Here is a 25583-nt window from a genome sequence, read left to right as displayed (position 1 = left end):
GCTTGAGAAATGGTCCAAGACATCAAAAATCTTTTCAGTGCTCTGCCACGCCATTTCCAAAGAACCGAGGTACCTTCTATATACACATTGCCCTGTCCGTGATAATATCTATGGCCTTACCGCCTCCTACATTACCCTGGCACTTCCTATCTCCCGCCCTTCTTCCACACAGTTCTCATTGTCCTCTTCTGTAACTCTTGACTTTATGCGTCCTTCTGTGCTATGCCTTATGCTTCAACAGACTGCCAACTACCATGTGCCAAGAACCTTCGCTTTCTTCCTTCAAAAAAACCTCCTGAAAACCCATCTGTTCCATTAAGCAATCCAGCTGTAGTGACCACTAGAGACAAACTGAGTTTGTTTCACACTGCCTCAACACTCTATTTTCCCTGCTTGTGACGCTCTATGTTGTGGACTTCTCAGGCCAGGGATTTTGTTCACTATATAGCATGCTTTATCTACTGTTAAGTGCCATGTTAACGTCCTGTCCTGTATAATCATGCTACTAGGCTCATATAGCACATTTTCCTTTTGGCTCTCGAAATGGTCCTTTAAGGTTGGTGGGCATTATTATCCCCATTTTATGGATGGGGAAATGGATGCAGAGAGTAGTTAAGAACCTTGTGTGAGGTCATATAGAAAGGCTGTGGTAGAACTGAAAGTAAAGGCCAGATCTCCTGTTTTATCAGTAGAACAACACTGCCTCCCTGAAGTAGTAACATCTCCCTTACAATCTGAAAAAGAGAAAATTTAATTTAAACCTTTAATAATTTCCCTCCCCCCCAAAAAACAATATTTTTTGTGGAATCCAGAAAGGGTGTCCCGAGAAAGAATAAGCCATTTAAACAGATGGACATTCTAAAAAGGGTCTTCTTGTGGGGGAGTAAAATTAATTTAGAAGAGAAAAGCCTAAGAGTGAGGTGGTTTTCCTGATTTTGGGGAAGCTGGGGTTGTGAGAAGCATTATAAACCACAATTAAAATACAGCCCTCCCACCCACTTTGCCCCAAGAAAGAGCTGCTCTTAGGATATAAAATTACTTTAATATTGCAGTGAGAAAAGTGTTTTAAAAAGAGTGGCTTATGATAATGGATTTTCAAAGCAAAAGTAAAGCTGCTTTTCCTGAGAATAGGGCTTTATAGATGGGGAACTTCACAATGCCAGTGGTGTGCATTTTACTGCATTTCAAAAGATTTCTCATTATTTAAATTCCTACGTACTTATGTCATACATGAATAAAATGACCTTATTGTTCAGAACATGTCTTTATACGAACATCTTTTCTGTTAGGAGTACTGTTATTTTGCATTTTTTTTCCTTACCAAGTCAGAACAAAAGTTTCTTTTATGGCAGTTTTGGGAACTTCATGCAAATGTCAGTTTTTACACATCAATCGTCAGTTTAACAACATATAATGAAATATGTAAGAGTAACACTAATATTATGGGTTGACTTTTTAAAAAACAAATCAAAGCTTATTTCTGTTAAGGCAAATTTCATGATACTGCGTTACCAAAAGTGTTAGTAATAAGATTATAATATTGAACTGTGAGAGGGCGGAGTTCAATTAACTACAGACACTTTGTTCCACAAGGCATATTTATTTATAAATCCTTTATACAAGATACAATAGCAGCAGACTTTTTAAGAGCGGGAGGAAGGGTATGGAGCCATTTACAGAACAAAATAATTTAGCGTGAGATCCAAAGATGATTCAACATGCTCAATTTCTCTCAGGAAACGAACGTTTTCTTAAGTCAGAGGAATACTTGTTAGTCTCTCTCTTCTTAAGGCACACCCGTTCACTTTACCCACCCTCCGCAACAGTGGTATTTAGGGTCCAATCTCGCAGCCCTTACTCACCTTGAGGAATTATGTGGGACTGCTCATGTGAGTAAGGGCTTCAGGATCAGCTCCAGAAAGAGGAAAACACTACCGCATATGTAGCTATGGAGGCAGGAACAAAGGATTTTAGAGAAAATGAAGGATGCGGATTGCTTTGCATAACAGAATGAAGAGACTACGTTGGGTATAAGCCACATTTTAAAATGTGGAAGGATTACTTCATGAGATTGAAATTGCATGTTAGAAAAATGTTTTATTTGGAAGCGTACTTCTTATGGAGCTCTGCAAAAATACAAATATGTACAGTATCCAAAAATGGCAGCTTTCTGGAGCTAAAATACCACAGGTGAGGTATGTTAAAGTACAACATTTTTATAGATATACAGAACAACACAGAGGTCACATGTCAGAGGTGCTGGAACAATTTGCATAGTGGGGGTGCTGAGAGCCATTGAACCAAATTGTATATAATGGAAACCACCTCAAGCCCAGGGGTGCTGCAGCACCCCCCCGCTCTCTAGCCCCAGCACCTCTGCCGCATGTACAACTGTATACATCTATCCATGCAGATACAGAGATACAAAGCAATACACAGCATAAAATAAAAAATGTTATTCCAACGAGACAAACATTCAGATTAGATGTAGTTATACTTTGCCCCCTCCCTCTCACCTCTACAATATGCTAAGCGTTGACTAGCTTCACCCACTAATTTAACTCGTGTCACGTCCCATGTAGGGCACCTTCTTTATAATGATGCTCCATTGCTTTTTCTTTGACATGTTCTGTGGTTTTTATGTTGTGCTTTTATGGATGAATTTCTAGGGCAGAATTCTGCTTTTCAGTCAAAGCCATACAACCTCCACAGAAGCCAATGGGAGTTACATGAATGCAAATGAGGAATTTGGTCCTTATTATTAGAGCTGGTCAAATAATGCTTGACACATTTATTATACAAATTGTTTGTTGTCTGATTTGTTTTAAGTAATGCACTCACCTCTGCTTAATTGTGCCATGTTATAAATGACTCAGTGGGTGTTTTCATGCCATTTAAAAAGGTATATTATTAAACTTAAATGCTTATTCCTTTCTTTGTCATTCCCTTTCAAACCCGGTTCTTACAGATTGGCAAAACTGAACTGCACTAATAACTTGGCTAATATTTACACAGCGTAAAACCATAATTACAGGTGAAGAATGACTAATATATTTCAGTAACAAATAGAAAACTGTTAGCTGAGTTGTGCTGTGTGGACACTGTTCTGCTATTTGGGAGGCTAGCTTCACATCAGAGGTAACGTGCGCATCAGAATGCTGGAGAGGAGTCACGGAGTGTACTCCCACGTTACTGTTTACAGCAGATACATTCAAGGAGAGTTTTAATGAGCAGGCAGGTGGAAAAGAAGTAATTAAGCAATACAAAGTTGTCAATATTTTACTAGAAGACCCAGGTAGACTTCTGCGCCACAGAAATGATGCATGTAATCTTTGGGGGAAGTGCTGGCCTTATCTTAAAGCAGTTCTGTCAACTTATTCAAGAAATGGCATTAAGAGACAATTTTGGAGAAAGTTGGGAAGTATGTTTTCTCAGCCTAAGGTAAGGCAATGAAACAGCAGCAGCTAGCAGATGTTTGTGTGGACAGCAAAAAGATTAGAGCAGGAAAGTAGCCTGTACAGTATACATTTGGGTGGATGAAACCTTAGCATTTTTGCTGGACTGCCATCATGAAATAATCCATCCTGGTACTTGCACTATTCATCACCACAATATCTGAATGCCTAAAAACTAGAATGGAGAAATAAAAGCTTAGGCATTCCAATTCCTAGCATCTGAAACCCTAGACTCCAGAGCTACCAGAGAAATAATGACATTTTAAAAGACCCCCACTCCCATTTTGGGTCAGACTTTTGGAAGTGTGGGGAACTCACAATTCCCACCCAAGTTAATGGGAGCGGTGGATGCTCGGCACCTCTGAAAGTCAGAAGTGTTATGCACGTATGCACGGTGTATAAGTAAACATCCAGAAAGTGTTACTGCCTCACCAATAAACTGTAATTAAAATTAAAAATATTAACCAAAAAAGCAGCTAAAGCGTGTTACATGATAAACCTCAGAAAAACACTTATTTCCAACCCTGCAGCCAGTTGTTCTGTAATATCTTCTGCTTTGTGCTGACAACCTTTTTTCCCTGCACTCATTCAGATACAATGCCTTCAGGTCTGTCTAAGTAATGTAATTTACTGGAGTGGAATTCCCTTGATACCTTCTGCAGCACTCAGTGACAGTATCATTTATACTCTACACTGTCATGCTATGACACTGATACATTGGCTTTCATCCCTCATTCACTGCAGAGTGTGCAATTTCACCTTCCATTGTGTCCTTTTGTAGAGTGCATGTACAAATTTACTCCATTCATCCCTAATTACAAACCTCTGCTGAAATACTCTCATTAGATTTATATTTCTCACTCCAAATGTCAATCTTATTTGAAAATTCCAATTTTCCTGAAGATTCATCTATTAGCAATAACCTCTAAAGCATTCCTTAACTGAATGCTTTAAACGTGAAACCAACAGAGCAGAGATACATCATTATAGTAAATCTCCATTGCTAATGTTTTCTATTATTCAATATAATAATGAGCACATGACTGACCAATTCTATACTTCCAGCACATAAAAGGTGTGAACTAATAATCAACTGTTAAGTCGGAGTCTGATCATACTGTATCACTCAGTAGCATTTCTAAGCCTTTACCATTCCGTACGAACGTGTGGGAGGGGCATCACAGCCTCAGTATGATCTGCCACCACCTCCTTTTGCACCTTTTCACAGCAGCTCCAGTCCATGACGAAGTGCAACAGGCAGGGGTGGTTATATTAAGTAAATCTTTGTGTGCTAGAAGATCATTCTTGGGCATTTCAGCTTGGCTTGCCATGCCGGGAACTGAAGCACAAATGTAATGATTTTATGAAAAATTCTGCTGGTAAAAGTTCCTGATTGCAGGTGTGTTTGCCATGGGAAGGAAAGGGAGATTTAATAGCGAATCTTGCTGATTTCCGGATGTAGATTACCTGCAGTACATCCTAACACAGGGGTCGGCAACCTTTCAGACGTGGTGTGCCGAGTCTTCATTTATTCACTCTAATTTAAGGTTTCATGTGCCAGTAATACATTTTAATGTTTTTAGAAGGTCTCTTTCTCTAAGTCTATAATATATAACTAAACTATTGTTGTATGTAAAGTAAATAAAGTTTTTAAAATGTTTAAGAAGCTTCATTGAAAATTAAATTAAAATGCAAAGCCCCCCGGACCAGTGGCCAGGACGCAGGCAGTGTGAGTGCCGCTGAAAATCAGCTCGCGTGCCGCCTTCAGCACACGTGCCATTGGTTGTCTACCCCTGTCCTAACAGGTTACTGACCTTCAACAGAAGAACTCTACTACATTCTCTGACAGTAATTTCAATTCAACTCCTTCACCTGCGACTGTTCAGTTTGGACAGTCTATACAACAAAGTGTGGGCAGATTAAACAGGGAAGTGGTAAAACTAGAAAGGATCCTTCCTACTTCCTAGGAGAAAATACAGTATTATTACATTTAAAAAAAAATGAAGACAACTACAGTGTTTCCTGACTCTTGTACAATGCATCCTACCTGCCATTACTAAAAATGTCATCTGGGCAATATCCACAGAAAAGTAAATATTGTATCATGCTCATCAGAAAGCACTGAATCAAGTGAGAGAGTTCTCAGCATATGATACAGACTTTCCTGGCATTTTCTTCAAAGCAATTAGATATGACCTCATCCATACCAGGCTTAGCAGCAGAAAGAAAATATTTCTACATCTGTATCAAATAGGGAGAATCCATAACAAAAATGACAACAAATGTTTCCCTGCTTGTCAGCTTCTGGTCACCTACAGGATTAAGACATGTAGATAATTATAACAGATGTAATGTAATTCCCTGCAGAAAATACCACCACTACAGAAGCTAATTACTCCTGAAGTTTTGGCCATTCCCACCTGAAGTATTTAAAACCTTGATTACTGCATCAACTCTCTTGCCTTTTGTATTGTATATCAGCCGGTACTACAATGGATACGTACAGATGCTAGAACAGAAATATGCATTTAAATAAAAAGGCAGAGATGAGGAGGTAAGTGTAGAGTAATAATGACACACCACACAGTTCTGCTCCTAAGAGAAGGGTGAGGGTTTACACTGAGCTAATTTAATGGGATTTAATATTGCATAATAACTCCCCCCCACACACACCCGACCACAGAGAGCATCAATAATCCATGGAACAACTGTGTGTGGCTTTAAGTGCTTGCACTATACCACATCCTCTATACTTCTTGGAGTTACATAGCTTCTTAAGTGAGAAAAGGCTATGAAGGAGAAGCTGGCTTCATAAAGAGGCAAACATTCAGGAGCATCTTTACTCACCCATTTCAAGAATCATATCAAACTGAAAAGCTAAAAATGCACAGACACACTCATTCTTTGGAAATGCCACAGCTACTTAATGAGTGAAACGGGGACAGCACCAGAGAAGAGTCCATAAAGTTATGAATTTCCCTGTAAATGCCAACATTTCTCTTTTGCGTTTTTCTTGGCCACAAGCTGACATGCTATTAATTAATGTGACCACAGTAGATTTAGCAGCTCAATAAAGGTAAATTTTAACTAATTTAGCAGACCCTTTACCAGCTGTGGTTACCTGGAAAAGCTACCAAGTCAGCAGTTACCCATGCTATCACCTTATAGTGGAAACAAAAGAGTTTTACATGCCAATGGTCAATATTAAGCATTCCTTTACTTGCTGTTCAGAAGGCTGGCAAAGAGCATTTATATCAAAAAGATTAAGTTATAGATCAACAGTTCAAGTTATACAATTGTGGTTTTGGATGGCTGATTTTAAAACTCCATGAGCACTCACAGCTGCTTTTTTCAGATACAAGGACAATTCTGCTTCCAAAATCCTTTCATCACCATCCCTTATCAGTCATACTTTGCTTTTTAGAATGAGAAAATGCTGATCGAGTATTACATGAAGACTAACAGAGTAAGTAACTTGTCTCTCTCTCTCTCTCTCTCTTATTTCAACAAAGACACATTTACAAGTACTCAAATGTAGAACTTACCAGACAGAGGCAAAGCTGCATGCAAGCCAGTCATCAGAGCTAACGGAATGATTCTGCTTGCTCTACAGATTCTGAATCGTATGAGTCTTATTTTTAGTTGTACACAAAGGGCAATAAATGGAAAATCTTATTGTAACCACTGCTTTTTCTTGGCCACCCACACTTCCAACACCTACAGCGCAAGTATACAGATGCAAAAAACCCAGTACTGATGGCTCATCTTAACAAGGGATGCAAAGTAGCTAAAAATCTATTGCATATTTTTCCAGTTTATATTTATGGTTTCATTGTGCTATTTTAACTGCGAGGACACAGATTATAATGCAGATAAACTGCAATAGGACATAAATGGGGCTTTCATGCATTCAGTGCATCTTCCATTCTTTGATCTTATTCACTGTCTGGCAAATATGTCTCAAATTTAGGATGGCTAGTCACTGACCAATTTTAAAGTCAGTAATAAGGATGCAATTGGATAACAAAGGCACACTTCCTTTACTAGCTTTTTCAAACCAGTGATTTATAAAGGGGTTACTGATGGGCTGATCAGTGGGAAATTATCCTGATTATTTTACTCTAGAAAGTGGTAATTTTAAAAAAAAATCCCTTTATACTCATAATAGTAGTATTAGAAGAACGAGAGCGCCTGCTGTCAAGGATGATTTCATCATGCTTAAAAAATTCCACTTTACTTAAACTTGCTTTGCAAATTACTTTGTAATTTCATACACGGCACAAATCATAACCTAGCAGTACACTGGTTCCATTCACCATTCTTCTCCATACCTGACATTTTTCTGTTTATTCTGCACACATTTTGAATTGATACAAGTATGAGCATAATTATCATGTGAAAACCTGCACAGGACTAACCCAAACTGACTGATTCGATCTGTTTAAAAATAAAATAAAATAAAATAAAATAAAATAAAATAAAATAGACCACTCAGAGCAGACTGCAGAAGAGGATCAGTAAAGGAGGTCTGGGGATGTGAGAATGAAAGCTGACAGTCTGTTTTAATTAACTACCTCACTTCTTGAAAATGCAAAGTATTATGGCTACTAAAGCATCAATTACAATATTCTTGCCCGAACTCTCTGCAAATCATAACAGGAAACACGTGCAAGTAGGCTAGCAACCATTATTTCAACAAAATAATATTAAGACACAAAGCATCAACTCCAGAAAATGTGACTACCTAAGATTTCTCATTAACAACATACTGCACAAAACTGCCTGTCATCTTCTAGTAATTAACATGGAACCTAATGCACAGACAGCTGCTCTGAACACACCGCAGTTTACACAATACTGTTGAAATCAGATACATGCTTTTCTGGTGTTTTTATGTCGTAGGAACTTCTGATGTGTGTTGTAAAAGCACAGGTATCTAAGTATTATGAAAAGTGGGTCATACGCCACTGAGTCTCAACCACACCACCCCCAAGTCGGGCACTAGATGACTGTACACTGTGCTGCAAAAAGGGAGGGATGGATTTCAGCAGCAGTGAAAACAAAACTTTTATGTGGTGAGATGTATTTTAGTTTTTACTGGTTTAGGTTAGAGAAAGTTGATTTCACTGTCACCGTCTTTCAGTATTTTCTTAAAATAAATGACAAGCACTGGCAGGTATGATACTCTGTGGGACACTGGAGAGCTGGCAAAGGTACTGTCCTACCTATGGGGAAATGCTAGTTATCAGAGTCCCTGTGGTAAAAGCTTTACCAGGGTTGAAGTGAGAGCTCTGACTCAGGCAGGCTGACACACAGACTGCCACCTGCAACACTAAGAAGAAAAACTTCGTCACAACATCGTCACGTGAATAGAAAGTAAATAAATCAATGATACTTCGCACGTATGCAGCACTTCACACCTTGGAAGCGAGACACAAACATTAATTAATGGCAGACAGGGAAGAGGTGTCAAAATAATTCAATTTTGGCGTATTGTATCATATCATATGGAACACAGCTCTTCTCAAGCCTAGCAATTACCTCTAGAAAGAGTGCAAATGGTATTTGCCTTAATTTAATGGATTCATAGTACTACTTTTAACAGAGTCATCAAATGAAAAGGGAGATGGCTGTTACTTCCAACTATCTTGCCATGTTTTCTCAGCTGTTTCAACCAGCATTGTACCAGGGGTTTTTGGTTCACTCCCTCTTCGCATCCTATTTTAGAAGATGTTCTCACACATGGATGCATGTGTACTTTATACTTTAATGTATAATTGTTGCTTGGTGGGTATACACTTAATATTTTCCAGATTATATTATGGAATAAGACATATTTGCAGCAAATTTATTTAATTTTTCAAAATAACAAAAACAAATGTATAGCCAATATTTCCAGCTTTATCAGACTGGCCTGGTGGCATGCTGGTTCCTGTATCACTGCTGTGTAACAGACAAGCTGTAGGGAAAAGCAACGGAAAAAGCCCTTCTACTTTAAAAAGGGCTCTCAACACTGACATCTGCTTCTAACCTTAATCCTCTACCAAACCATCCCCATCCCCGAAAAGGAAGTTAATAAAATCTAATAAATAAATAAATAAATAAATAAAACCTTACCCCCCAGCAGAGTTTTGACCCCAAAAAGGCAGATATACCAGGGACTCCAGGGACTTTCCTAATGATTTTATGTGGAAGGTGTTCAGATACTACAGTGATAGGCAACAGTATAAAACGGAGAGAGAGAGAGAGTACAGTACTCTCCTTCAGACAAGGCTGCCCATTCATGTGAAAGTAAGTGTGCATGAATATGTGGCCATCTTCTCCACATATGAAGGCCCAAATTTTCAGAAGTGCATGAACACTTGAGTGAGTGCCTGATTTGTGCATGGACAACACCTGAGATGTGTGCCCCAATTGGGGTTACATGTATGCACAGCTATGTAAGTGCACAAACCCCTAGCTCTCATTCACACACTGAGTGTTACTTACATGAAAGTCAGATGTGCACTTTGAAGAAGTGAGCCTGATGCATAGGCTGTGGAGCTGGGAGGATGGGGGGGGGGGGGGGGAGGAATTTGGGGAGGGAGGCCCACCCAGTCCATGGCCTGACCACTTTTAAGCATGTAGGTGGAAAATAGCGTTGCCACCTGGCTGGTTTTTGACCAGCTTGGACGTTTTTTCTACTCTCTTGCTGGTAAAGAGATGCAATTTGCCCAGGTTTTTTTGCTGCATGCATGAGCAGTGATCTTGTAGCTAGTGTCCGCACACATTATGGCTAGGAGCGCACCATGGCTGACACCCGGGTTCCCCTCACCTGCCAGCTGCCAAAACTGGAGCAGCTCCTCTCAGCACTGGGAAACAGTCAAACCCGTCACCCAAAGGTGAGACTTACCACCAGGGAGAGGTAAAGTAAGGAGGGGGTGAGGAGGCAAGGGCTTCTGGAAGGGAATGGTGCCTGAGAGGGGAAGAGGATGATCAGGTGGGGGACAAGGGCTTCAAATCTATGTCTGCCCCTCATCTCTCTCCTCCACACACTTTAAATGGTGCTCTGAAGCCCCTGGCCTGATGTGAATATAATAGTTCTACAGTCATGTAAAATACAAGCACTGAAGGAGAGGATTTTTTCCCCATGAAATATGGTATATGTGGCACATCTGAAATTAGAATCTGGTCCCTGATGCTCAGTGGCACAAAGACCACATCTCTTCTTACCTACTATCATGACAGTTGAGATCAGCTGGACTGCTCTTGGTAACAGTACAGAGGGGATATGAATGTCTACCACCCAGGTGTTCCAATGGTTGAGTTGTCACCTTTGGAAATTTGATTTCCCTGTTGGTCCAACGAAGCATGTGTTTTTTGACCTGTAGACAGACAATAAAGCCTATCTGTTTTCTCATTATTTGGGTGATGGTAGGCGTGTGACAGACATTTAGTCATCAAATGGCGCACTTCACATTTTAAAATTAATTTACATCTGCCCACAGATTGCTGATGGGCAGGTTTTAGAAACCTAAAAATTAGATTAAAAAAATACTTTATTTAAGAGACCTCTTATTACCTACATATTATAGAAATGAGTTTCTATTTGATTTTGTTTAGCTCAACGCTTTTAAGAGTCTTACTGAACTGTCAAGACAAGAATTTGCATAAGTAGTATAAATTCAGGCAGTCCATTATTCCTCAGTATGCCATTGATTGGTATGTTATTTTTGCTTCTTTTAAAAAGAAATAATGAAAAATCAAAACAAAAAAATGTAAACTTAGCATTTAAAATGCAGTTCAGAATGCAGCATAGTTCCATGGTGATGTCAACAGGACAGCTGTGTAGCCACATCCTAACATTGCAATTCCAGCAGCATCTGATCAAAGCCCTTTTATGTTACACATTTGTTTTGTGCCATCAGATAGCGCAATGAAACAAAGTATGAGCTGTTTAGGGATGAAAACAGCCCTTCCCAACCTCCCTACTCCATCATTGTATGTAGGTTTGTGACAATGGTGTAACATTAATCAATCAACTAAAACTTTGACTCTGCATCAGAATCTACTAGTGTGGATCCAGATGCAGGTTTGAGTAACCAGCTGCTTTATGACATTGCAATTAGCCATACTCCTAGGGACAGGGCCTGTGTCTTCTTCCAAGTTTTGCATGGTCATGAGCACATTGTTGGCAAGAAAAAAAATATAAAAGGATTTTACAACACTTTTCAAATCCATGTCCTATTTTTCACGTTAAGTTAGTGCTCCAACACTGCTACACTGTCTGAATGGAGAATACTGATTAACCACGGAACAGGCAGCAGCGTTATAAGCATTCCTGTGTACCTCAACTATGACCAGGGGATGAAAAAGTTTTTCAGTTATGTCCATTCAGCTCCTGACTGCTCTTTTAAATCGATCACTTCAGGTGTCATTTTTAAGTTAGTTTCTCTGTCATGGATTTGCAGTATTGCTAACCATAAGCATTCAACAATCATGAGGAAGGCCCCAAAAGTCACGAGAAATTTAGAAATAACAAAATCTGCGTTCTTTCCATTTGCCTTCTGGCTTTTAAGCCTCCAGTGTGCAAGTTTCCAAGCTTTTATTTCTGCAGCCATAAGGGCTAGAAACGTACTTTAAAAAAAAAAAAAAATGAAAGCTGAGATGCTCACAGTCACATGACTCCAGGTATGGGGGCTTTATGAAAAACACCAAATATTGCAAGACTCATGAAAGAATTGCGAAAGTCTGTAAGTAGTTTGCATCCACTAGAAAATGAACAAAAGTCACCACCTCATGTCACACAGGCCACTCAGCATTTCTCTGATGATGACAATGACTTTCACTCACTACCAGCCTGGGCTAGAATTCTGTGATTTACTTAGAGCTCTATTTACCAACTCTTTCAGCCCAATTCTGTGATAGTTTTTGTACAATCATTTATTTTAACCAACAGCTCTCCTTCTAGATCTTGGGATACACTGACAAACATGTATTATGTGTCTACATACCAACTCACCTCCCACACTTCTTTTTACAATAATAGTTGCATATGTGAAAATGTTCTTTTGACAATGGATAGTTTTTTTAAGAGTGCTGCCACAGGAAAGCATTCAGCTGTATTTACGCTTTTCACCAACATAAGCAGGTTAATTTTCAGTTTTTCCTGGTTCCAATGACTCCTATGAAAGCCTGTTTTTATTAAAACTATACTATACTCTTGGCCCCTTAGGAGAAATAAATGTGCCTGCTTTTACTTTGATTTTTTCCAGATATCCCCCTCTCCCACATGATTATGATAAAATTCATACCCGTGTCTTTAGCTTACTTTATACCTAGTATGTTGAAACATTCAATGCCATAACATGAATACTGCCAAGAACAGAATAAGATTTAAAGTCTCCTGATGGGGACACGAGAAGCGAGGATGGCAGATGTCCTTATACAGACTACAGCAAGTCCCAGACCGTAGGCCAGTATGAGTTTTCATTCCATGGATTCCCTTAAGGTTTTTCTGGTAGAGTTATTTGACCAGCTGCTAGTTGTCACATGTTTGTACAGAGAGGATGTGGATCATAAGCAATGCAGGATCCAGGAGCTGCATTGTTGTTCCCAAAAATGAGGATGAGCAAAAGTGGGGAGCATCTTAACAGGTATGAAAGACCCCAAAATGTCTTCAGTTGATTACTAAAGTGGACAATGTATTTTATTAGCCATTAGAGTTCTTCCTTTCCCCTTTTTGTTCATTAATACAAGATTCTAATGCATAATTGATGTGGGTCATTGGTAAAAAATACAAAGATCAGATGCACAAATTTGTCTCTGTGGGCAGGTGCGTGCCTTTCCTCAAATTGCACTAAAGTACTAGCAATTGCACTAAAGTACTAGCAAAAAACAAAACACCCCCCCCCACCCCAACGTTTGGTTTTATCAACAAAGAAATTAACAGGATAAAATTCAACTCCAGCCTTCTCCCAAGCACGGCTGCTCCTAGGGTTCCACCCTTGGGACCACTCCGCCCACACTTTATACACTGCCTCCTGGGTCAGGGAAGCAGCACTCCACAGCCCACTTCCTCCACCTGGGGAGCCTTCCTTGTAGAGTTTCAGCCCCTATCTCCAGGGCAGAACACTGATCCCTTCTTGACCAGGTCCAGTGGGGGTTTGTCCGCCTCATTACACCATCTACAGCAATCAACAGTAAATAACACAATTATATTCTCTGTGTGCATGCTCATTGCTAATGTACAACTTCTACCGTTGTTACATCATGAGCATGAAGCAAGGGAAGGAGTATGGTCCAGCAATTAGAGGAGGGACTGGGATTCAGGGCTCCTGGGTTCTATTCCTGCCCAATTCTGCGACTGACTTGTTGTATGATCTTCTGTGTTAGGTACTATAGAAAAACCTAATCTATGGCAAGCCACTTAGTCGTATGTGCCTAGTAGTCTGTGCCCCAGTGAGATCCTCACATGGAAGGGGCTGAGTAAGTGAGGAGAAGGGATAGCTGTAATAGAGCTAAGAAGAGGCTTAAGCTATAAAAGGTACTGTGTTAGCACCCTCCAATAAAACAAGGAGAACAGAAGGCAAGAAAGAGGGAGAGCACAGCATGGGAGGGAGAACTGTGGTTCCACTATGCAGAAGCTAGGGAACACCCACAATATTACCATGCAAAGACTCCATCTGAACCAGCCTCTGAGGTGCTTTGGGAGAGCATGTATATGCAGGATTGAAACACTGAGATAAGAACAATTAAAACACACACACAAATGAAGTTATCCTGAAGTGGCAAAAACCTAGGCACACTTTTTAGACAAATATGTAAGCTATTTTAAAGCACTTTTTGCAAAGGTCAACGATGGAAGCAGAAAACTTAGAAATCCTTCAAAATGATAAAATTACAGTCACAGTTCAGTTTACAAAGCCAGTCATAGAACTTCATCCCCAACTATTCACAACCTAATGTTTTATGACATTTAAAAGATGGTACTTATTTGCTTTTTTGTCTGAAACATTTTCATTCTTTTTACACTTTTTTATGGAAGAGGAGTTCAAATCAAGACTTACATGTAATTTTTCTAGGTTCTGTGCTGGCTAATCTTCTCACGATGCTGGGAACTGGATGAATGGAGAAATTAAGAGGCTACAGCAATCCATTAAGATGTGGACCACCAAAGCTTTATGAGGCAAATTTCTGGCAGCTCAGTTGATATAAACCTAAAACAAAATGAAGACAATCATTAAAATTCAGACATCAAATTTACATTAGATGTTACTTTTGGCAAATAATTAATTCGTTTTCTGCAATCTTGGTGATGGGAGTAAGGCCATTTGCAAAATCAACAAACTTTCCCTCTGTCCTTATAAGCACAAGGAGAGTTACAAAGTATACAGTGACTGATATTGACATCTTCTGTGATTCTGCTGAGAGATCAGTTTTATATCTAATGAGAGATCTGTGCATATCACACATGCAGGAGCATTTTAAAAATAATCTTTATAATATGCAGATCATGGAGGATTTAAATAACTGTTAATATTGAAGTTTGCCAAAATTTAGCTTGGATTTCATCAGGGATTTTTAAACTGCTGTCTGAAGTTTGTTCCTTTGTTTAAGCATTATTCTAGAAGGCTTCAAGGAGGGAAAGTTAAATTATTAATTTATTCCTTTTCATCTGAGACACTAAATGTTAAGGTTGATCAAGGAGTATGGCCAAAAATAATAATTATTATCTGTACTATGCAACAAAAAGTGATTTTATAGGAGAGGCTTTGACAAATCTACTTGGCAGGTGGAAATAGAAAACTTTCACTGATGAGCATGGGGCTTACTCATTTCTACAGATTTTGATCTTTATGAATGTGAATGGAATGTAAACCAATGCAGCATTGCTTTCTGAGAACACAGATGGACACACAGAGTAAAATGAACAAGAACTACAGCCCATATCTTGGCCTTAGAGACCAAGCCAAACAATTAGGATGGGAGGAAGAAGGAATCCTTCCCATAAGCACCTCTGTGCCCACTACACCAACTTTATAGCTAGGGTAGCCACTATATCATTGGCTCCTCCACTAGGTGGGGGTAAGAATGGCAAATAGGTACATGTAAAGGTTGATCAATTGCCACACGTAAGCAGATGCACAGCTGTGTGCAGGGAACGCTCATGGAGCTGGATCCTGTGGTGAGTAGAGTGAACATAGCTTGCACTGCCTCCCCAAACCCCACCCCACACTGTGCTCCACAGTGGAGTAAGCAGGATTTACCCATACAGGACATGTGAATGGACTCTGAAGGGGGAGCTTTCTCTGAAGTAGAACGGGCTGAAAAAACAGGGGGAGGGACAATTCACTTAAAAAAAATCTAATTTTGAAATTTCAAATTTGGAAAGCTCATCATAATTAGAAATTTGAAAAAGCGACTAGCTTTTCTCCAAATCCTCATCTTATGTTCTACAACTAGAGACTTCAACTGTCTCCATCCCATCTGCCCATAAATACAACTGCATGAATAAAGTTGTGGAGGGCATACAAGTGAAAATCCACAAGACTTGCTACTGGTTTGAAGGGGACCTCAACAGGATAATAAGAGGTTTGGGGGCTTGTTCTTATCATTCACCATTGGTAGCACGGGTACGCACCCCAAACTAGAGCTATTAAAAACAACAAACAATCAAATAAAAAGACAAGAAAACAATTTTACATGAAGGTTTTTTTTAATCTAGGAGTCAGAAATTTGGAAAAAAAATTGACCAGCTCTCTAAACTGGTCTCAAAAATCAATGAAAATTTGTCAGAGTTGGACAAAAATTGAGTAATTATTTTTAGAAACTCAAAATTTGAAAAATACTGAACACCACAAACGCAAACCTTGTACACACTTCAAGTGCTCATGGGAAGTAGGCTAAATCTTCTGGATAGTGACTTACTGGATGATTTGTCAGTGGATGCTCAGACCTGCTATTTTTGAACACTCGGTGGGGGTAAGAATGGCAAATAGGTACATGTAAAGGTTGATATATATTTCTATATTCTAGAAAAGGGTAAAAATAAAATTTATTTCTAATTTATAAACATTTCCTCTAATTTCATTGTAGGGAGGACAACTTGACAGAGTAGGGAAGCAGGGGAAGAGGGGGAAATCTCTGTCATCACAAATGGACTCAAACTATGGAAATATAATACAAATATTAACTATCAAATCACAAATCAATCATTTGTAAAACAAAAAAGAAACTTATCTCAGGGCAAGAAGCAATAAAGCTAGAAAACTTAATGGAGGTCTCTGCTTTTTCAAGGGCAAATGACACTTTCACACTAAAATTACACTTGCTATGGGAATGTTGGGAGAGCAGGAAGGGGAGATGGAGGGAGAGAAGGGGAAAAGGAAAAAAAAGAGTAGATTTTCAGTGCTGCCCTGTTCTTGGAAGGTGTGATTGATGCTCACTGCTGTAAAAAGCATGAGACCACATCCCAAACATTTCATTCCCTTCTGCAAACGTCTCACTCTGTTTCTCTCTGATGATAGCCTTACATTACATGGGGTGAGCCAGAAAGCATCAGGTTTTACACATGATCTACAACATGAAAGCAGGAATCTCTCTGCCCAGGGGTCAGACCAGGGTAGAACGAAACCTAAGTGCCTACACTACTCTTTGTTCAATATATATTCTGTTGCGTTTCCATTTTATATAGGAGTTTTCTTTGTGTAAGTAGGGAATGATTAGTTTTCCCTAAAACACAAAACTCAAACATAAAAGATGAAAAAGCAGAGCATACATGAAATGAATAGCCAGGACCAAAAATGATCTAGTGAATAAAAGTTTCCACTCATTTTTTGTTATTTCCTGAGTTAAATCAGGGTGTGCAGTGCTGTACCACACACAGAGGAGGATTCAGTCCAGGCCTCCAGGGGTCTTACCAAGTGGCCTCAATTCTGCAATCAGATCTGCATGGGCAGTCCCTGATTCCTGTAGGGATCCAATTACAAGATTGGGCAGTGTTGCCAATTCTGATAGTATTTGTAGCTTTTCCTAAAGACCCAGGTCCTAGAGTCATGAGTGTGCAAGAGAATCTCAGCTTTCATTAAAAACAAAGTTTCTGGTTCTCATAGGTGCAGAGGAAAGCTTGAATGTACGACCTGGGTGTATTTTACAGGCTCAGAAAGCAAATGAAAAAAACCCTAAAATTTATTACTGAAAAAAAAATTTTTTTAAGACAATCTCATGAGTTTTGGAGCCTGACTCAAACTGTTTTGAACACAGGAGTCTGACAGTAAAATAACACACCATACACCTCAGCTGGCAGGATAAAGCATCAGATTAAAATGGTGTTTTAAAAAGATTTATTTCTGGGGTAGACTTTCAATATATTGTATTATACAAGGGGTGGGCAAACGTTTTATCCCAAGGGCCACATCTGGGTATGGAAATTGTATGGTGGGCTATGAATGCTCATGAAATTGGGGGTTGGGGTGTGGTCTCTCGGGTGGGGCTAGGAATCAGGGGTTTGGGGTGCAGGAGGGTGCTCCGGGCTGGGTTCGAGGGGTTTGGAGGGCAGGAAGAGGATCAGGGCTGGGGCGGGGGTCAAGGGTGCAGGCTCCGGGCAGCGCTTACCTCAAGTAGCTCTTGGAAGCAGTGGCATGTCCCCGCTCCGGCTCCTACACAGAAGTGTGGCCAGGTGGCTCTGTGTGCTGTCCTGTCCGCAGGTGCCGCCTCTCCAGCTCCCATTGGCCGCGGTTCAAGGGAGCTACAGGGGGCGGCGCTTGGGGTGGGGGCAGCGTGCGTAACCCCCTGGCTGCCCCTACGCATAGGAACCGGAGGGGAGACATGCCGCTGCTTCCAGGAGACTCGCTGAGCCATGGTACCCACGGAGCGGGGCAAGCCCCTGACCCTGCTCCCCAGCGGGAGCTCGAGGGCTGGATTAAAAGGTCTGATAGGCTGGATGCTACCATAGTTTGCCCACTCCTGTATTATACTCTGGTAGTATAGTTTGCTATAGCTAGTTTGCTAGACACTTTTCCAAACATAGGCGCCAGTGTGATCCTTGTCCCAATCTGCTCAGACTGAAGACAGACTGACTGCTCAAGACATTCTGCCACCCTAGGCAAAACTTCAGTGTGCTCTCCCCTCAGGTGGGGTTCTCAACTGAGGGGGGTGATACATTGAACATTCAAGGGGGGCGGCTGTTGAGCCTTCTGATGGTTTGGTAGTTATGGTAAAGGTGGGGTGGGCCAAGTGCCAGGAGATTGCAGCGCTACTCATTCAAGACAGACAGGCAACAAGGCCATATCTGTGTGATCATGGTGTTGTGATGTGCCACATGCGATCATAGCGCTGTTCAGGTTTGGCTTAGCTGCTCAGGGTAAGCAGCTGCCTAGTTTGCCCATAATTAGAGTGGCTTCTAGACATACCAGTGAGTATGTACAGAGGGAAGTACAGCAATAAATATACAGTTGTGTTTACATATAAATATAATATCTAAGCAAGACAAGTAAATCCACGTCGACGGTATCAACAAGTTTCTTATAGGCATGGTTAGGTGAAAGGCTTGGCAGAGGGAAGAGACCAAAGACTGGGCCAGGAGGGGCAGCAATGATCACAGAGGTGTGAAGAAAAGCAAAGGTTTCTAAAGGTCTGTGTTTCAATTGATATTATTTCATACTTATAGCGCTAGCATCTAGTTGTCTCCGTTGAGATTGGGGCCCCAATCTGTTAAGTGCTGTATAGACATAAGAAAACATTGTTAACATATTCTATGCGCCTTTTGAGGAAAAGTGCAGAATATTTCTTTTTGGTTGAAATGGCTTTATTGTAACTTTTCTTTAAAAAGTTTTTAACTGCTGAAAGGATTATTTGGGGCTCAGAAGACATTTGTAACAGCGGTGGTTTTAATCACAGATTCCAAGACCAGAAGGGACCGTTGTGATCATCTAGTTTGACATCCTGTATAACGCAGGCCATAAGACTTCCCCAAAATAATTCCTAGAGCATATGTTTTAGAAAAATTTCCAATCTTGATTTAACAGTATCCAGGGATGGAAGAAAATCTGGCACTACCCTTGGTAAAGTGTTCCAAAAATTAACTATTCTCATTTCTAGCAAGTTCATATCCCACCCTGAAACCTGTAGGGAAATCTGAGATCGCTTTCCATTTCAGAGCAGATAAATAATCTTACTTTTTTTTTTTGGCTAAAAATTTTTCATGTACATATAACAATCTACTAGATTCTAATTATATTTAGATTCAAAGGGACAAATTCAACCAGAACTTACATTTTGTGGATACTAGTACCTGGAAGAGGGAACCCCTGGCTGAAAGTATGAATGGTGGGAGCTTTCAAGATCAGAGAATGCCTGCAACTTCCTCTCCAGCAGGTAGGACATGCAAGGGGCTTGGGCAGACAGCATTTGCAGGTCAGCCAGGAGATGCACTGATTCAGTGCATCCCCTCAACAGCCTCAACTGGCAGGGAGCACTGACCACAGATTAAAGCTCCCCACACTCAGGCCTGTTCCACACTGCACAATGTTACCCTATCTGGACAACTGTTACGAACGATCGAGTTAGTAAAGATGATGCCAGTCATGATTAGCTGTCGGTGCAGACCAGGGCAAATTGTGTTTTAGAACCAGTCCAGCTAACCATCTAACCATGATTAAACTGCTCAGAACAGTTGTCAGCTGACCTGATGCTGAAACACAATTGGTCCTGGTCTACACGGACTGCTAAACTGTGTTTAGCATCAGGTCAGCTAAGTGGATTCTTCAGACGGAACTGTGTTCAACAGCACACAGCAGTCCCAAGTGGAAAATTCTAAGGCAGGGAAGCAGGTTTTCCACCATCTGTCCTCTTCTGGAGTAAATTCCTCCCGGGATACACCAGCCAGACAGGGCAAGAGAGGTGGGATTTACCTTTGGTGAACATGGCTCAAAACTTGTAAGACTTTATATATAACTTGGAATATTTTAATGTAGGAATATATTTGAAATAAAACAAACACTTCCATTGTAACACTACATCCCCTCAGCAGCATGATCTACAAGAGGAGTAATTACTAGATTGAAAAGGGAATTAATATATCCCATAAGTAACCCCTCCAAATGATAAACAGAAAAGCATGTTACATTTGACAAACGATTCAGTTGTGTGATATATTTCTCCAGAAGGGCTAGAGAGTTCAGTTAATGAAAATGCTAACATGCCAAAGTAAGATGGATTGGAGACTAGACTGAAATCACTAAAATTACCACAGAATCTTGTTACCAAAACTGGAGTCCCAGGTCTGATGTGGGATTTGACAGTGTTTTCAATTTCTTCAATTAGGACTCTACACTTTTCATGCCATTGCTAAATGACAGCCCACTGGGCTTTATGCTTTGGGATTCATTCCATGACACATGCAGACCACATGGATTTACTTGAAGTCCTATTGCAGGTTGAACATTTTCAATGTTTGTCATAATCTAACTGATCATTTACAACTATTTCTTTTAAAGTCCTCTACAAAAAATAAACAGTCCCAAAAAGGAGTGGACCACTCAAGAAGCCAATATAACTTTCCCCAATAAACTTTAACCCATGAAAGAGGCATGGTAAATGCCATAGAAGATGAAAAACCTAAAAAGGTAAGTATAAGTATTAACCATGTCCATGTTTTGTTTTTAAAAAGGGTTTTCTAGGACATTTCTAGGAGTCCGGTGGCACCTTAAAGACTAACGGATTTATTTGAGCATAAGCTTTTGTGGGTAAAAACCCTCACTTCTTCAGCATCTGAAGGAAAGAGGTTTTTTACCCACGAAAGCTTATGCCCAAATAAATCTGTTAGTCTTTAAGGTGCCATTGAACTCGTTGTTTTTGTGGCTACAGACTAACACGGCTACCCCCTGATACTTAGGACATTTCTGTCAATCTTCTATAAAGCCCTAATTCGACTACAAAAATAACTGTTTAAACACAAGCAGGAAACATGGCTGTGGCCCAGCAGTTTATAACTAAAGCAAAGCTGAATTTCAGATAATTTCAAATTTGGCTGAAATCTGATAGTTTCCAAGTCAGATAAACATTTGCGAATCCAAAAAAGTTACACAATTAGCTGAACACAACTTTCATTAACTTATCAGTGGAATGCCTACAGATGTACTTAAAATTAGGGCAGGTAAAATTAAGGGAAAAACAGATTGAAACAAAAAGTTGTAAAATTTTGCAATATTTTATCTGAAGTGAAATTCTGCCCCCCGCTCACATCCGACTATAGCATTGTTAAGATTATGTTTTAGTTTAGGAATACACCTAAGGAAATAGATGTGCAGCAAATTATAGTACAGAGATACTCTAGGTCCCAAACAATTACGGTGATAAATGCAGTTTAATTAGATAGATACTACAGGAGACCAAAAGATAATATTTTTATATTGCTTGACTCATCTGTTAATCATGCCAGTTCAGGTCATCATTTCTGTTATCATCCAAATGCTGCTCCTTTCTTTACTGCAAAGCCAGTAATGTCAATTGGTTGCAATGGATGTAACTAAAGAGTAGATTTTGCCCAATGGGCTGGATTCTGATTTCATTTAGTTCAGTGCTAATCAAGAGTAATTCTACCTGAAGTCAACGGAGTTATCCATGTGTAAAAATAGATGCAAATTCAGAATCACGCCAAAAGTCTTCAATCATTTTCCAGAATGCTCTCTGGAGACTATGGGTCACTAGGTACGGTAGTGCCGTTCCATGTATGAAAGGACTGCTTTTTCATTTCTCTGTCTTTACTCTCAAATTAAGCTGGGGAAGTTTAAAAAAATTAAGAAGTCAGTTTGTGGGTTATTTTTCATTCTGTTGCAATGAAAAGTAGAATCATGAGAGGAAAGGGGCTCAAAAATAATTCTCTGTTGTGTGAACTTAAAAAGAAAAGCCAATAAGGCCATGCACACTAATGCTGAGAAAAAGGAAATGGTACTTCATTTCAGCCAAAGTCATAAATCTTACAGGCCAGATTCTAACGGCAAAACGGCAAGCAGGGGAATTTTTATAAACAGATAATTAGTTTTGAGCTGAGATCGGGTTTACTGTACTGTGTATTTTGTGTCTGTAGCACTGCCTGTATGTTGTTTCCTGAATGTTCAAAGAATTGTGTGAGGTTTTAGCATTGGTTGCCACCGACTTTACTGGGAAATGCGTGGCTGAAACTCCCACAAACTGCTATAAAAATGCCATGTGCAGATGGATATTTTTGCTCCACATAAAGCCAATAATAAACTTCTTCCAAGAAGAACTGAGAAAGATTTTCAAAACAGAAAATGCCCAAGCAGCACTGTGTTCATAAATCGTTTCTGCCATAGAGAGGAATGGATAAAACAGAAAATGGGTTTACAGGCCTAATCCAGAAGAAGATAGCCACGCCTCACTGGATGTGCAAACCACCAAAGGATGAAGATGCTGGATGCGTAGCAGGCTGGCTTATCCAGGGGAAAGGTCGGCCTGCTGAACAAGCCCAAACAGGAACATGAGAAACAGTTCGGCAGCTACAAGTTGCAGTGCTGCCTAGAGGGAAGAGAAATCATGTTGACAGTTTTCCACATGGTCTCAAGCAGGGAGTCTGCCAGGTCCTGTGCTTGGATACCCTCTGATTTTGTTTTAAAATGACAAATACCTCAGTTATTGGTGGATGTGAGAGGGACTTTATTAACCCGAATAGCTAGAAAGGGGTGATAGTTTGAGAAATCTGTTCCCAGTCATTGCATGCGGTATTATATGGCAGCACCTGTTGATTAGCAGGGGTTCTCATAACAAAATTTTTGGTGGCCTCAAAGTGCGGCCACCAATTCTTGCTGGTGGCCTGTTACAATTTTAACTAAAATTCCTAATTAAGTTTAGGAAAGACAAATAAATATGCACATATACATGTCCAAATCATTTCAATTTATTTATGTTTGGATTTTTTGCCGACTCTAATAAAAACAATGTACACTTGTGTTCTGTTTAGGCCAGTAAAGAGTAGAGACAAGTAAGGTGCTTTGCACGTTCTTGTCTTTTTTATTGTTGTTTATTTTGCTTTTTTTGGTTGTTTTTTAAAAGACTTGCTAGCTAGTAAGTCTGCTGCTGTGAAAAGTGATATTAACAAACATACAAATATCACTTTTAACACAGCAGATTTACTCAGTCCTGGAAAGCCCAGGAACAAATTAAGCCCTGGATGGGAAGGTGGGTAGGGAGGCAGTGGGGGCCAGAGGCGATGGGGAGAATGGATGGGGGGTCAGGGGAGGCAGTGGATGCCAGGGGGGAATGGATGGGGGTGAGCCCAGGTCTGGAGCTGGCTGTCCTCCACCCCAGGGAAGGTGGGGAACTCACTAGCAGCCTGCTCCTCCAGCATGTGTGTCTCCAGAGGGGGGCAGGACCCAACCCCTGCTGGCAGCCTCAGGGGAGGGGCCACTGCTTTGTCCCCCACCCCATCACTTCCAGGAGGCCGGGGTGGCAAGAAAAGCTGCTGGTGGCTGCATGTGGCCACGGTGGCTGCATTTGAGAAACACTGAGTATCCCTCATAGCGCTATCTCTCTGCAAGCCTCCAGGACACTGGCATTTTGATATTGAGGCATGGCAGATCTGGAAATCTTCAGACCAAAAGGCCTCTCCCCCTCCCAGCTGAAGTTAAGAACTGAACTGTCAAGGCAGCAACTTGCTCCCTTTAAAACTATTCCCTGGCTGACAGAAGTTTAGTCAATCAAGGAGAATCCACCCCTCTCATCTGGATATTTGAGAATGAACTCAGGTCAAGGTCATTCCCAGTTCCCTGAGCGTCTGGGTAAGTCACAGGCTCTCCAAGTGGGAAAGAAGCAGTCATAAGCAGTAGCAAAATTTCACTTCAGGCAGTGCACAGTCATGGCTAATGAGGAACCAACTCCTTAAAATATGGTCAGCTTTGTTGCTATGCAGCTCAGGAGTCCAGAGGAGCTGCTGTAGGCTAGCAGCAATGGAGGCTGCTTTCTGCTAGCTATGGCCCCAGTGCACTATACTGATTGTACTTACTACTTTCTCCCTACTTTGCACTCCTTCTACTTCAACCCCATGCAAGGCCAACTATCATGGCGGCTCAGTCAAATCATACTCCCCTCTTGGCCTGAGGGATCACTGGAGAAATACACAACATGCTGACTCCACAATGTTTGTCAGCTCCGGCCAGCAGGGGGTTTAGGGCCAGTGCCCTACTAGCAATCGCTAGACTCCAGCGCCAATCTCAATTTACAGTGTTAAACTGCAATTATGATTCTTTAAACATTCAGCCTCATGATATCTTTAACTCTTTAAACACATCACTGGCTCCCACTGAATTGATTAACTGGATAATTTACCATGGTCAAAAGACATGAAGATGGGTCCAAATTTAACATGAGTGGAACAGAGTGAGAAATCTCATTTAAAGTACTGGACCAAATGAAAAGCGACAATACAAACAAAGGTTTTGTTTTACTATCTTAACGGACAGACAAAAATTCTTCCAAATTGTCATTTGGCTTAAATAGCAACGTGCAGTAGATTAAGCAGTGGTAATGGGTTCTACAACTGCCAGACAAATCTCTGAGTGTGCCAACATATGTATTTCCAATCCTGAGCTCAGGGAGAATCTACAAAGATACCAACCATACCACTAAATGTAAAATCCACACCCAAATCCAGGTTCAAGGAAGGTATTTGGATCTATTTTGTGTAACAAAATAACAAATCTTTCTACCAAACACTTCGGTTCAGTTCAGAAGGTTCTCTGTACAATATTTTTTTATTTGACAATATTCTACTTCTATAGCAGGCGTGGCGCAATGGTGGGTCGTGGCTCTTTTACAGTTAAAGTCTGGCTCCTGGAGCCCCCACATACATGTACCCCTTCATTCTCCACCTACAAAACTAGTCGGGGGGAGCTTGGGGCTTCTGCCCTGCGGTGGGGTGGTAGGACTAGGGGCCTCTACCCAGTGGTGGTTGGGTGGTGTAGCCCGGGGTGGGGTGGAGGGGCCATAAGGACTTTAGCACCACTGGCAGGCGCAACGCCCCAGGGCAGGTTGTGCATGTCTTGTGGCTCTCAAACTTCTCAAGATTATTGTATACGGCTTCGAGGGTCAGTAAATTAGGCCACTTCTGTTCTATAGCATCTGCTTTTATTA

General features: G+C 40.6%; 1 protein-coding gene across 2 annotated transcripts in view; it reads right to left on the bottom strand.

Moving 5' to 3' along the window:
* The window catches only part of BACH2 (BTB domain and CNC homolog 2), a 255426-nt gene that overhangs the window by 93879 nt on the left and 135964 nt on the right, over positions 1-25583 (bottom strand). For both annotated transcript variants that reach the window (XM_054023809.1, XM_054023810.1), the window contains one exon: positions 14504-14653. The gene's annotated coding sequence lies outside the window, so the exon portion shown is untranslated. The remainder of the gene's footprint in view (positions 1-14503; positions 14654-25583) is intronic.

The sequence above is a fragment of the Malaclemys terrapin genome, chromosome 3 (genome assembly GCF_027887155.1).
Source record: "Malaclemys terrapin pileata isolate rMalTer1 chromosome 3, rMalTer1.hap1, whole genome shotgun sequence".
NCBI classification, from domain to species: Eukaryota; Metazoa; Chordata; order Testudines; family Emydidae; genus Malaclemys; species Malaclemys terrapin.
Note: the sequence above shows the minus strand (reverse complement) of the source record. Positions and strands in the feature narration are given on the sequence as shown.